The sequence below is a fragment of the Cimex lectularius genome, unplaced genomic scaffold (assembly GCF_000648675.2).
Source record: "Cimex lectularius strain Harlan isolate CLEC.00 unplaced genomic scaffold, Clec_2.1 scaffold75, whole genome shotgun sequence".
Lineage (NCBI taxonomy): Eukaryota > Metazoa > Arthropoda > Insecta > Hemiptera > Cimicidae > Cimex > Cimex lectularius.
This window is the reverse complement of record NW_019392758.1, coordinates 1,492,635-1,507,077: the sequence shown is the minus strand read 5'-3', so window position 1 is coordinate 1,507,077 and position 14,443 is coordinate 1,492,635. Positions and strand designations below refer to the sequence as shown.

Here is a 14,443-nt window from a genome sequence, read left to right as displayed (position 1 = left end):
TTGAGGGATGACGATGTCAACATCACGATGTATCATGTACACTTTTACCTTTATTTTCAATTGGAAAGTGAATAAAGGACAAGGAAACAGGCCTCAACTGACCAAATTTGCGATAAATACATTAATAGTAAAAAGCTTAGTAGTTACAAAGAGCGTAATTTCAGGAAGAATAAATAAATACTATTTGTTGTTATGACATCTATTCATAGACGAAACTTTTACATACATAATAAACTAGCGTCTAAGAAATAAATGATGAGCAAATGGAAAATAATATAAACAAAGATGAGTGCCACTCGCACTATTTAGTGTCTGGTTCCGTTCAACGGATAGAAATAAATATTTTGACCATATACACAGATGGTCATAGTTTTTTTCCAAAGACCATTGGGCCTGTTGTTGTACGCTATACAGAGACCATTTCGACTGTAGTGAGCCGCAGCATCATGAGAGAAGACAATTCTGGATTTTCGGCGGCGATCAAAATCAGCTTCGGACTAACGATCACCATCATCAGTACAATAACAATCCACAGTAGTGCAATCATCTGGAACAAAGTTTGACAAATCAAATAGTACAATTATCACATGCAATCGAGGGTTTTAGTTTGCAAATTTTATTGTGCAAAAATGCGTGAATTATTTATCTTTGTAAAAATTCAAACAAATTTGTACACTAATCCCCAGTATGACTAACACAAAAGTGATTTTTGCACCAAAACTAGACACTAATTACATCTAAGTTATGGAGCCTCTCTTTTATACTGAAGGTAATAGGTAAAATTGTGATCAGACTCCTAAGAGTTGTTGCTTACCCTCTCATAAACTGCATGCCTTTTTTACATTTACCTACCCAACTCATCTGACTATTAGAACCACAGTTCTAAGTCTTGTCTTACCAAAAGTGATAACAGGCGCTGAAGAGTCTACCGAGAACGGGGATACGCACAATGCCCCTGTTTGTGCTCCCTTCAGTGCAGTTTGGAGAAGACGGTGAATTGGTCTGGGCTGGGATTTACCCTGGAGGACGAACTGGACTCTCTACGGTTGAAGGTAACCTCACTGCAGTCCGTTATGCCCAAGAAAATATCGAGGAATACATCCCTCAAACCAGGGAACTCATTGGCTGGGATTTTCAATTTCTGAATGACAATGCCAGACCTCATAGAGGCAGAGTTGTTTATGTACGAATGTTTAGAAAACTAGGGATTTCCACATCTGCACCTTCCCTGCACCCTGGAGGACTTCTACTGACTGGAGGACTCGATGAGAGTGCCACGACACATAAGATTGACACAACTACGCAGAAAACAAACACTTTGAGCTCTGAAGATGATCTCATTAAAGATCGAAACGTTGGCACGGTAAAGAAAATGTTTTTCTAAACCTACGTCACACCAGACCGCATCTCACGATTTCCAAATTATTCATTAACAAAAATATAGACGTGTATCAAACTGGAAGGAGCGTCCGGTAAAAACCTGCCATCACTGATCAAAATAACCAAGTAATGGTATCACCGCAGAAAGAAAAAGTGAAGTATAAAGACAAACTTGCTAAACAAGAAGCATCTAACAGATTAAACATATAACACCAAAATGTTATAGTGTGGATCACTAATCTATTGGATGAAAGCTCAACAAAAACAAGTTACCCAAACATTAGGCAGCAAGGTTGGCAAACTTAACAGGGCACTGAATTGCATCCCAAACACTGCTAAACCTACCTTCATTGGAAAAATTTAGCCAAGGAAGCGCTAGGCAAAGCTCATTTTGGCTTCAGAAACAATCAAACTGAATGGGAACTAAACACCTCAGGCACACAACAGTGATCAATAAAATCAGACACCTATTCTTAGAAACTGACTGGGGACTGATTACATGATCCCGGTAACACCCTTTGCAATATCCTATAAAATTTCAACAGACTACAAAGGAGAAGAAGAATTCAGGAAAACATGAGATACAATGATATGTATACAGATGGCTACAAAACGCATGAAGGAACCGCATCAGACGTTTTTTGTACAAGCCCAATACATGAGCAATCAAATTCATTAAGGAAGTACGATCACCTTTCATGGTCAAAAATACATGCCATCAATGCTTGTGCCCTAGAATGCATCCAAAATCTCCAAAACCTGGGGGAAAACAATAACATGACGATAGCTTGAGTACCAGGGCACAAGGGAATTTCGTGTAACAAACATTCGGGAATGAACTGTACTCTACGGATATCCTGTAATCATCAATCAATGCTGCTGTTTATTTTTAAATAATAAACGATTCCTAAAAGATATAGATGTATCAATGAAAGAACATCATAGTTGTTTCTGTCCGTTAGGAATGGATTGACTAATGATGAATATAACAGACTTGGAGTTCCTCGATCTGTAACAAGCTGAACCAATAATTTGGACCGCTTCTCTTCCGAATCACAAAAATCGGACCAAGGTTTTCGATGCGTGGAAAAGGATCGAAAGTAAAATGGGTCAAAAATACTTTATGACTGCTTTGTGACTGAGTAGCCACTGCACAAAACCTGTAATCGCACCTGGAGCCACAGACAGTTGCACTGATGTCCGTCACGATTGGTATTAAGAGTGGTTGTACGAACCCCGCATGTTTGTATACATAGGCATGATATTTGGCGAATGCTATCTCGAGACTTGGCAAATGTCCGGCAGCAATCGGCAAAAGGTGAATACCGCATGTTTGGATCCACCTCGGATTAGGATCGAGTCGATGGCTGAACTAAGGAACTAGGAAAGTACAATAAGCCAGAAGCAGTGCTTGGGGATCAAAACCCCCACATTCTAGTGTCAATCTTCATGATCATCGAATATATAGAAGATAACGCAGAACCGGATGAATTTTTAAACCGCGTTACATTATCGGAACTCCTTAGTGAGACAATTTAAGGCAAAACCCAAATCTAAACACTAATTTCGGCCCTCTTTGTTATCATCAAAACTTATGATGTAGTAAATGGACTCTGAACAGTGAAGAACCGAGAGGCGTAATTGTGAGTAATTCTGCATTATCTACAGGTTAATCACGAATGCTGGAGTTCCCAATGTTGAAATATCTTAACCGTAATACGGTGCTTCACTTTCACACTTTGCTATTTGTTTTTGCAACGGTAAGAATGACGATTTGCACGGACTTTCGGGTAATCTAAGGACGATAAGCCTAAAAGGATGCTGCACCAGGGCTTTTAACCAGCCCACACTAGGCCAACTCCTTTTGTAATATAAACGAATTGACACATTATCTCTTTCTAATGCATTCGAGTGTTTGTGCAGATGTATTATACTTTTCAAATATTTCGAAGCTCTCTCTTACTTTAGTTTTTTCTATATACTCCTGGTTTAACGCCACCGCTTGATTGCCACAGCACCACCGATCTCATGACGTTTTGACCGACTCATGGCTAATTTAGAAGAAGATTAAGAAGAATTAAAGAACTGTTGAATTTCCAGACGAAGACACATCAAGTGTCTTATCCATTGGATCAGCCATAGGCCATTATGAAAAGGCGTATATGTCATGCTAGTAATATTATAATTGTAGCCTATTCTTAATCGTGTGAGGACGATTCCTCTTGTACGAGTCAGGTCCTCCGAGGTCTATCTATTTTGATATGCATGAGCGTCTCTGCCCATCCGGCCCACCGACGCTGCCACTTTCTTTAAATCATGTTTTTATTGTTTTTTTTACTGTCATGGGACCGGGTCGGGTGGTTAGATCCGGAGGTTGGGACGTCCCGTCCTTAGCTAAAACGTAATACTACAGTTATAATAAGGCTAAAATGCCATGAAAACGCCTTTTCATGATGGCCAATACACCACCTGTATTCTATAGTAAATGATGTGCTAGACACATTCCTAAATGAGAATAAAGGAACTGAATCTCAATGTTCTGAAGAAAATAACAATACTGGGGTACTATTGAATTACCGGAATACCGCAGTCGTGGTTCAGCAGAGCTTGGAACAGTAGACTGTTCGGCTAAAAGTTATGCTTAGAACATCGACGAGTATGAATGTTTTGTTTTGTTCATTTTGGGTTGAGAATTCAATACCTCTCAGGAAATTTCGTGTAAATCACGCACTTCAATAAAATGCATGGTCGTTTTACCACCACAGTCCATCCAACCAAACAGCTGACGTTTTATTACAGTAAGCAGCTATATATGACGTTTGTATTGGTTCAAAATTATCGCAAGAGCAAACAGAAAGTGTGTGTATTATAATAAATATACCTCATACGTTCGGGGTGTGTAATGCGTTCTTTGAGAGCTATAGTATCCCCGTTCTGTACCTAGCACATCGGTTAATTCTGGTTCTTCGAAATTTGATTAGCCCAGTTTCAGTGGTTGAATTTCTTCTTCGGTTACGTTGTACATACCAAAACACTTCCTCCTGCGGGCAAATGTGGCGCCTGTTTGTTAATAATGTTGGTGTCTCCTCTATTTACTTGCAGAATCTGCACGTGCCATGTTGGATTATTCCAATCTTCTATGTAATGACCATTCAGTCTGCAGTATCCTGTTAAGAATCCTGCCAAGATTCGAAGTTTTTTCTTGCTTCCTTCATCCAAAAGTTGCTAGACGTTTCTTGGACTTCCACTAGTCTCCCTCATTTTCATTTAGCCCTTTTGTATCAAATACGTTTTGATTGTGTGAATCCCTATGCCACAGAAAGACTATCAGCGGTAGTCGTTGCCCTCTACTTCCACATCTTCTGGGACCCAGCAGAGGGTGTTTTTATTTTGCATACCTAAACTGTTTAGTTTAATTTAGCAATTCAGCACCAGCTTTGAGCTTTCAAACTTAGTGATGTGATGGTTGCTTGGCTGTCCTGATTTTGTACCCTTTGTTCAAGTTGAACCGGGTACATCTCTCAATCCATCGATTTCAGGCTGGAAGCCGCTTGTGTATTTTCCCATAGGGTTTGAGTATTTGATTCAAGGATTCGAACACTCCTGCTCCCGTACCTTCCTGCATCCTTCAGAGTACCAGCAGATGGTGCCGTTCTCACGAGTTTTTTTTTCCTACGTGAAGCTCTAATTAATTTAGAATATAAGACAACAATAAAGGGTTTAAATTTGTTGAAATTCAATGTGAGTTGGTTTCCAGAACCTTGCAAACCAACATGATTTTAAGATTTTAAGGTGGATTTTTCAATTTTTTTCATTTTTTTTGTTTAGTCTTGTGATCTAAAAGATCACGAAACCTTAAATTGAAAGGTTGTTAGTTTGTTTCTTTGTTTGTGTGTGTGTCTGTGTGTATGTGAGCGCACGCGTGCGTGCGTGTTAGGGACTTAGTGTTTATGGTTTCGTCATTTCATATCATCCTGCTCTGGCTTCTTCCAGCTGTTTGAGTTTGTCAGACTTGGTCTTTTGACACCTGCAGCGTGGGTTTTTTGGCAAACCAATTTAATGAATAACTACAAAACAAGGAACTTTACAATTTATCGTTAAAGCATTTTATTTTGCGTACCGACTAAAACTTTCAACCTACGGAGATTTTCGCTTTTCAGATGCCAGCAGATGACCTACGAGTTGTCATGGAAAATTAAACTACAATTATTATTTGTCATAAGGAAAAATGGCAGAGAGGAAGAACAAACCTGTTATAATAGGTAGACCGGATGATCGGAAACGACCGTCTAGGTCATCATACCCCCATGAATGTGTGTGTGTGTGTGTGTGTGTGTGTGTGTGTGTGTGTGTGTGTGTGTGTGTGTGTGTGTGTGTGTGTGTGTGGCGGTTCTGAAAATCCCCCCTCCCAAAGAAACCAAAGAAAATGGCCACTAATTGACGATATTTCATAAAAACGCTTATTCAATATTCAAATTTATTTTGCAAAACTGCATACCTAACACAAATACAAAACTAGTAGTTAGCGGAGGCTTGTAGAAGGGGATCAGGAGAGAAACCAATGTTAATCGTACACTGTATGTTGAAAGGAACCGGTGAATGATGCAACGGAGGCTGGACTGACCCAGTAAAAAGATATGATTAACCATCTAGGTCAGGATTAGTGTTTCAATTTGAGGAAAATTATTTATAAATGTTAAAAGAAAATATTCCACTTTCCCTGAGCATTTACGAAGATTTACAAACCGTGGTTCACATATTTCACTATTTTCTTGTATTTCTTTTATTATTTTTATTTACGTTGTGACACATTCCTTGGCTTTGTTGGACTGAGTCGATCTTCAAAAAAATTTGAAATCATGTATTAAAAACTTAGTTATGTCAATGTGTAGACATGTATAACATTATTTTGCCTAGATGACCTCAAAATGGGTCGAAAGCTTGGCAGTAACAATTTAATTTTGTCCTTCATCCAGGCCGTACCAAGATCATTATTATTCGTGACAAGTACACTTCAGCATATAAAGTTCCTCATGTTTATTGATTGTGATTTTTTTTTTTAAACTCAAGTACAGGAAAAACCAAAACATCTAAGGAAATAACACAAAGAACCAAGCGTTTCACTTATGTCTCAGAGACAGGACTTTAAAAGGTTTTCCTTTTTAAAAATCCAAGGTGGATGTAATTTCTACAAAACTCTATATTCAACAGGAGGTGAACCGGTCAATGAAATCCACTTGTGCCACTCCAAGGACTGGAACTCTTCCTGCTAATAAAAGCGACAACCTTGAAAGTAAAGAGCCCCAGGATAAAATCACTTCCTATTTCCGTTCCGCCTGAATAAAATTGACTGTTCAAGTATTTGAATCCGGGGTACAAATAAATGGTACCGAATCTCGGAAGAATTGCATGCAATTGTAGAAGAAAAAGTTACGCAAGATTTCCAAACTAAGTAGCCACTTCGATTTCGTCCTTTCGTCAGAACGTTACATTTTGTTGCAATATTGCACTGCCGTTTGCAATGTAAATTTTCATTCTAAATCATCGTCTTTTAATTTTAACAGAATGTATTACGTTTCTTGCACTGGCATGTAAGAAAGCACATGCACTGCATAGGAGTACAGACAGAAGAAACACTGTGCAGATACTGCCAGGAAGAGGAGGAGCCCGCAGAACACATTTTATGTTCTGTGAAGGTCTATGTAGGTGCAGGTTCTTGCAACTAGGACAGGAAAAACCACAAGCAAAATTCTACACTAAGAAGCCGCTGGTATGGCTATGGAGATTGATTAACAACCTAAAACTGGCCTATGACTATAAAAAACAAGGTGGCACCATAGATCTACTCAGCCGAGGTGCAGAAGGCATTGTGGCCGCCTCTTTTATCCCTATACCTATCCCCAATTATGTTTCTTTTAAAGAATAAATCATGGACACGTAATAGTTCAAAGAGGCTTTAAAATAGTTAAACGGTCATACATAGTATTTAAACTTTATCCAATAGGTAATATTACAAAGCATACAGTTACTTCAAAATGTTGGAAAATTTTGTAATACATACTTGCTAGTTCCAACAATTCCATCGCATATATAGATTATGTATTTATAAACATATAGAACTCCAGATTGACTTTTTGTCGCAAAAGGACAAACTTTTTTGCAAAATCTGAGTGGGGTGGGCAGAAAGCTCTCACGTATCAAGAGCATTCTAGGAGGCCTTTCGGACCATCTGACTCTCTGAAGAATGGCTTAAGGATCCGATTAAGGATAGGCTATGCGAGGTTTTCACACAGACACATACTTTTCGGCCAATGCCCACGTGTGTGCCCGTCATGTAGAGATGTATTCCACATAATTGAGAGGTACCGAGTATCTGGGTCGCTTCATTCGATTTTTGGAGGAAACAGGGTTGTTTTATTGTATACAGTGCTGATAGTTTTGTGTACCTAGCGTGTGTTGAAAGTGAATGTATTTATTGGCTTGAATGTGAAGTGTGAGCAGCCGTTGGTGGAATATCGATACTTCTTCATCGACCCTCAATTAAGTTAGTTATATAATACGTGTATAGGGCGATGGAGGTATATCGAGTACTCCTCCACTCTAATTAAGTGATTAATATGTAAATAGGAAAGAATGTATTTAAGTGAGAGTGTGAATTGGTTTGGATCTAAGAACTGAATGCGTTAGGTGCTAAAATAACCTAGCTGTTGAAGCTCCTGGAGCCCAACCTAGATGGTTAACACCATAAAGTAAACAATGGTTGGAAATGAGGAATTGTAGAAGTAATACAAAATATTTGACTTGCATTAAACCAAAAAATAAGCTTAACTTTAATAAGCAGCACCCGGAGGCTAACCTCGGTCGGTGGATGGACGGATTAGGACCGAGGTCTGACCTCGGTTGGTGATTCTCGAGGCCTGCAGGTAATTTATTGTAAATTACAAAAGCTGGAATTTCCGGTAGTCTGTGAGAAGCGAAAGGCTCAATTTTGTATGTATATATACATACATGTGCGGATTCGAACTTATATAAATCCAAATTCAAAACCTTTTGCACAATCACAAAACACTATAAAAATTTCGTATTCTTTTATGAAATGGACAGTCGGAATCACCGACAACATAACAATATTTCTTCATAGAGTTAAAATAATAATCCGCAGTTTATTGGTGGCAGGATGACAGAACTCAACGGCGGACAATAGAAGAAGAATGCCTAACAGTATGCTACCAGTTTTCAAAGAAATCACCGCAGTAATTTTAAATCAACTGAAAGGAAACTTTTTACAAAATTTTGTATTATTGTGACGAAAAATTTTTGTTCGAACAAAGCAAAACAGCCTTTTATTGAAGTGGATTTGGCCAATTTATGACGAAGGTGTTGTCACTGTGACGGCGATTTTTGAACGATGACCAACCAAAAACTAAAAATGGAAAAGAAAAGCCAATTCGGTAGTTGGAACTCTTTTGGCTTAAAACGTTATTATAATTCTAGTCGATTTACATCGATGCGAAGCACTTTTTATACAATTAACGTTCCTTCCAGCCAGAATACATTTTTATCTGTTGAACTGTTAATTTTTTTCAGGAAATATTCTAGCCAAATAAGACTAATGATGCAAAGATGGCATTATTACAAAATTTAGCCAGTCTAACCGGTATTTCATGGCATTTTCTTTCAACAGGCCAGCTTAGAATTCTCAGCCTTAAGACCAGCGGTTTTTATCCATCCATTAGGCGATGTATTATAGAGCATCATCAGCATGACATATTAATAATGCTCTATAATACAAAATAGAAAAGTCACAAAGTCAAATACGAAAAATTTTATTATTTGTTCAATTAAAACAAAAATTTGAACACACATTAAAAAAATACAATTAAAAAAGAAGAAAGGATATCTGTTTCGATGTGGACTATTTTGAAAGCTTCCCACATATGTAAAATCGTAAATTCAGTTTTTGGTCATAGGTATTATCCCAGTTATAAACATAATAATAATAATGCTTTATTGAACTTAAGAAAAAAGACAATTGTGCTTACAAAGCATTTATGAACATGGATCTTGGATCCTTCTGACAGACAGAGGTCGTTGGTTAAACAATCAGAAAGGGAAAAAACAGAATAAAGTAAGATAGTAATAATAGGCTAGGAAATAAATGTAAAGAAAAGAGAAATAACAACTGGTAAAATTAAAAAGAAAGAAAAAGAAAAACAGATTATACAATATACATCAAAAGTTAAACTCCTTATTTAACTCGAATTTGTAATTTCATGCATGCCTAGAGTAACGAATTAAGGGTCGCGAATTTGAACCACTTAAAAACCGTAACAGGTCAACTCTGGGGAGTGAAACATCCGAGATGCAATAACCGAACCTCACCGAAGAAGTGAAATACAGTTTCAACGGAACGCGAATTGTACAAAGAACAGATTCCCAATTATCCTCTAATCCAAACAGCCGAGTTTAAGTGCAAAACCACACTTCTGAGCTTAAATAGTCATCGCAACTTCATTGGGACAAAGACCATCAAAATTGGCTTTGTGCAGGTCGAACAATGCAGGAGAAATTTGCACTTCTTTGTAAAGGGAGAGATGGATAGATGATTGGACAAGTGACCGGCATTCTTCGCGATGTTGGATTTTTAATTTGACTAATAACAACTGAAAAATAACTGTCCCAGCCACAGAGGTTGTCTAAGGATAGGAGGAAAGGCAAGCTGGACTTTTCAAACAAATATTTCCAGTGTGCAAACCATGAAATATTAGACTTCATTAACTCCAAATTTGTAACTTTCACAATATAGGAGTAGTGAAGGTTGATTGTATACACCAAAATCCAAGTTAGTCTCTAAATACAATATATTGTTTGGTGTACCAGATGGCAAAAAAAAAAAAAATCATCCTTAATGTTTACTCAGTTTGAAAAATGTGCCTCATTCATTTTTACGGTATCACTTTAAAATTAATTCCATTATATTTAGTGGTCTATTGATCAAATTACTTCATTCAATTAATTAATCTTTTTATGTAAAGTTTTGGTCGAAATGAAAAAGCTAGCGATCTAGGTTGATTATCTCAACCTACAACCTTTCGAATTTGAATCGAATTTTGAACAACGGCAAAAAGGAGGGAAAATTCGAAAGGTTGTAGGTTAAATGGGGAGTTGGTGTCCGAGTGGATCCAAGTCAAGAAATCTCAAGTTGTGGAGCAGCGGCGTATTTAGCCGAAGGTCGTGGGTTCGAATCCCGCTCGTGGCACTAGCTTTTTCATTTCGACCAAAACCTTACATAAAAAGATTAATTAATTTAAAATTGACATTTTAAACGTTTTCAATCAATATTTGTATCGTATTTATTTATTAGGGACAAGTATCCTTTTAACCTGATTGTTGAAATTATAAGGGAGCAAGTGAAAGTAGTAAATAAGTGCCGAACTTGTTCTTATTGCAAATACATACCTCATTTAAGCTTCTTTCTCACCACCTCTTTTGAAAAACCTAAAAACATGAAAGAAAAATCATTATTCTTTTTAAACAAGGTTTTAAAATAACGCTCGCCTGAAAGAAAAACAATCGAGATTATAAAGAAAACTCAGAGTAAATACAGACATATCCGTTGATTATGTTATAAATTTATTTTAAAGTAAACTGTTAAGTTGTGCACGGCGACGTGAGATATTTTCTGCAAGTGCTCTAATCCAATTCACTATGAATTTATGCGCAAAGATAAAAAGAGTCACAATCACTCGCTCACTCATCCATACATAACACTCTCTTGCGCGCACGCTATCGCATACATTTAAAGTTTAGATAAAAGTTTAATTCACCCTCTCCTCTGGAGAGTTCTATGAAGAACCAGGGATTTGACAAGATACATGGTAATCGTGCAGGACTTAGTGTTATTTCAATTCAAACTAATTGGTTTTTGACGAAAAACTCTAGATCACGGTATGATCTAGATAAAAAGCAAATTCAATCGTTACTGCCCAACTTTCGACCTATTTTAAGAAGTAATTTTAAAGGTGTCTACAAATTGACATAATTAAGTTTTTCACGGACGATTTCAAATTTCTTTTAAGACCAACCCAGTCCCAACATTGTCAAGCCTTGGCCACTGCGTCATTCTTGGCAATGTTGGGGCTGAGTTGGTCTTCAAAGAAATTTGAAATCATCTGTGAAAAACTGAATTATGTCAATTTGTAGACACCTTTAAGATTGACTTGTCCTGATGATGACTTTAAAAATAGATCGAAAGTTTGGCGGTAACAGTCGAATTTTTTTTTCATCAAGACGATACGATGATCTTAGATTATTCGTGAGTAGAAAAGTGGTCGATATATACTCAAAACCGATAATTCTTTTTGAATTATTAAAAGGAAAATTTATTTTTTTACAATTTTGTTTCTAGCTTTCGTTTAATTGTTACTTAAAATTATAACGTTTTAAACTATGTTGTGTTTAATTTTGCAAATAGAAATAGACTCCAGACCCTACGGCATTGTTATTTTGAGAACACAGGAGAAAATTTATTTTCGTACGCCATAAACGAGCAACTTAGTGAAAAACCGAGACAAAACAAAAAAATTTCAACAAAATCTCGACAAATTCATCTTACAATAATTTAAAATTGTAGCATATTTGTGAACTATGTACAGACGATTCAAACTGACATATAGTGTGACTATGTTTTTTATTGCTTTCTTCTACAGTTTTATGCCACTTTATGACAATGTAATCCAAGTTTATGACAACAATGATCTTATTGTCTTATTATCATTTACCACTTTATTTAGCAAAAAAGTAAGGATTAGAAACGTAGAAATACATAGGAAAATTTATTTTCGTACGCCATAAACGAGCAACTTAGTGAAAAACCGAGACAAAGCAAAAAAACATTTATGAACTATTACGGGCGATTCAAATTGACATGTAGTGTGACTATGTTTTTATTGTTTTCTTCTACAGTATAATGCCACTTTATGACTTATTATCATTTACCACTTTATTTAGCCAAAAAAGTAGAGGATTTAGCCTTTTTCAAAAATTTATTTTATACAAATATCTATCTGATTGCTTTAAAAATGGCGAGTTGAGTTAAAATTGATGCGCTGTTTATGATATTTATAACAAAATGAAAAATGTTTAGTATACGCCTTAGTTTGCTATTTTCATCAATTTATCTCAGCATATCAATAATGTGATTTTTTTTAATAGTAAGCAGAAACTAGCAGGGGTGATATAAAAATTTCGTTTTCCAATAAAATAAAGTGTATAATTAACGATAGCTTATATATCTAAAGTGAATGAAAGATGAAATAAAAGACTTACTCAGGTTTGTGAGCAGGAGCGGAATGAAACGAAGGCGGGCTCGGAAAGGAATCCTTGGGCCTTCTCCCCCCAGCCTACTTGCAGCAATAGCCTTGCGACATGTTTGACCGTTTTTAAGTTATAATAGCACTTCTGACTTCTGACCGACACTGGGCAGAGCCTGAAGCAAGGGTGCACACCTCGAGGGCACGAGAATTGCGTTATCGCCCGCCTACAAAATATATCAACAAAATTTTTGTTTTAGTTGAAAAAATACTGAAATTACCGGTGGTTTTTGTGTTACACCAAAAGAATTTCGTGTCTTCGAAAAAAAGGACGTTTTTCGAGAAACATACAAAACTTTATATAATTTTCCATTTAATTAAGCATTTAACAAAAATGAAATGCCATTTTTTAAATTACTTTTTACAAAAACAGTCACTCTTCCATTGATTGAATTGAATCAACTATATTATTTTTAAAAAAATCAATTATTCTAGAAAGTATGTATATGTTTACATCTAAAATGGATTTTTTTAATGTCCATTGCTTACTTTTTTTGTACAGTTTCTAGGTTTATTCTCTTTCATTAAAAATTGTTTGCATCTTTCGATTTTTTCGTTTCACAAAACTGAAAAGGAAACGGAAAAATCCAAATCCATTAAAACAAATTTTTTGTAAAGATAATTTTATTAGAAGCATTGTCCATAATTCATTATCATGCTATAAAAAACATAAATGAAAGATACAACAACTTATAACTTAATATTCATATACAATGATTCAAATACAACACTAGTATTTCAAATAGTTTGTGCGTGCGTGCGAGAGAGAGAGAGAGAGAGAGAGAGAGAGAGAGAGAGAGAGAGAGAGAGAATGAGAGGGTGATTGATTAAGTGAGTGAGTGAGAGAGAAAGAGAGAGAGTGAGTGTGTGAGAGAGAGAGAGAGAGCGAATGAGATAAGGAATAAGGGAGTGAGAGTCAGTGAGTGAGTGAAAGAGAATGAGAGAGAGTCAGTCAATCAGTGAGGTTGGGAGTGAATGAGCAAATGAGGTGTGAGATGTGATAGAGAGAGAGTGAGAGAGAGAGAGAGAGAGAGAGAGAGAGAGAGAGAGAGAGTGAGAGTGAGTGAGAGAGGAGGGCTTTTCATAATACAAGATAGCCTGAATTAACTAAAAACACAACTTTGTAGTGCTTGGCATAGAGGGAGACAGAAGATCCGAAGACAGAGGGATAGATAAATAGGGACCGAGAGAAAAACGGAGATAGAGAATGGGATTGAAAGACAGAGAAAGAGAGAGATGTAAGAGATCTTATGATAAAAACTGTGTAACTTCACGAATTGCAATCCATTTTTAGTGATTTTTTTGAAAATTTGATTGGCCTTAAATAGCAGTTTTACTATGTAAAAAAGATATAGCCCGTGCAATTTTTAGCCAAACAAAATACATAAAGTACCTAACTTCTGGATTAAAATAAATGCTGCTAGCAATTGTTAACAAATTTCGAATTAAGCTAATTTTACAGAAAAAAAGTTCATCTTTCCAACTATGTATAATAAATATGTCATAGTTTCCAGCCAAAACTATTTTAATATTATAGATATATTTTTCGTATTTCACTATGGGATTTTTTCATATTTAACTATACATTTTCATATTTCACAATTTTTTTCATATTTCATTATTTATTTTTTAATATCTCACTACATTTTTTATATTTCAGTACACATTTTTCATACTTTACTATATATTTT

The 14,443-nt window shown here is 36.2% G+C and overlaps 2 long non-coding RNA genes across 2 annotated transcripts in view; one reads left to right on the top strand and one right to left on the bottom strand.

The window, feature by feature from the left end:
* Positions 1-14,443, top strand: part of LOC112127055 — a 32,528-nt gene that overhangs the window by 11,592 nt on the left and 6,493 nt on the right. The gene's annotated exons all lie outside the window — the stretch shown is intronic.
* Positions 184-12,805, bottom strand: LOC106661084. The gene is made up of 3 exons (XR_001339630.2): positions 12,709-12,805; positions 10,840-10,878; positions 184-547 (listed from the first exon to the last, which is right to left on the bottom strand). It is a non-coding gene; the product is annotated as an uncharacterized LOC106661084 (long non-coding RNA).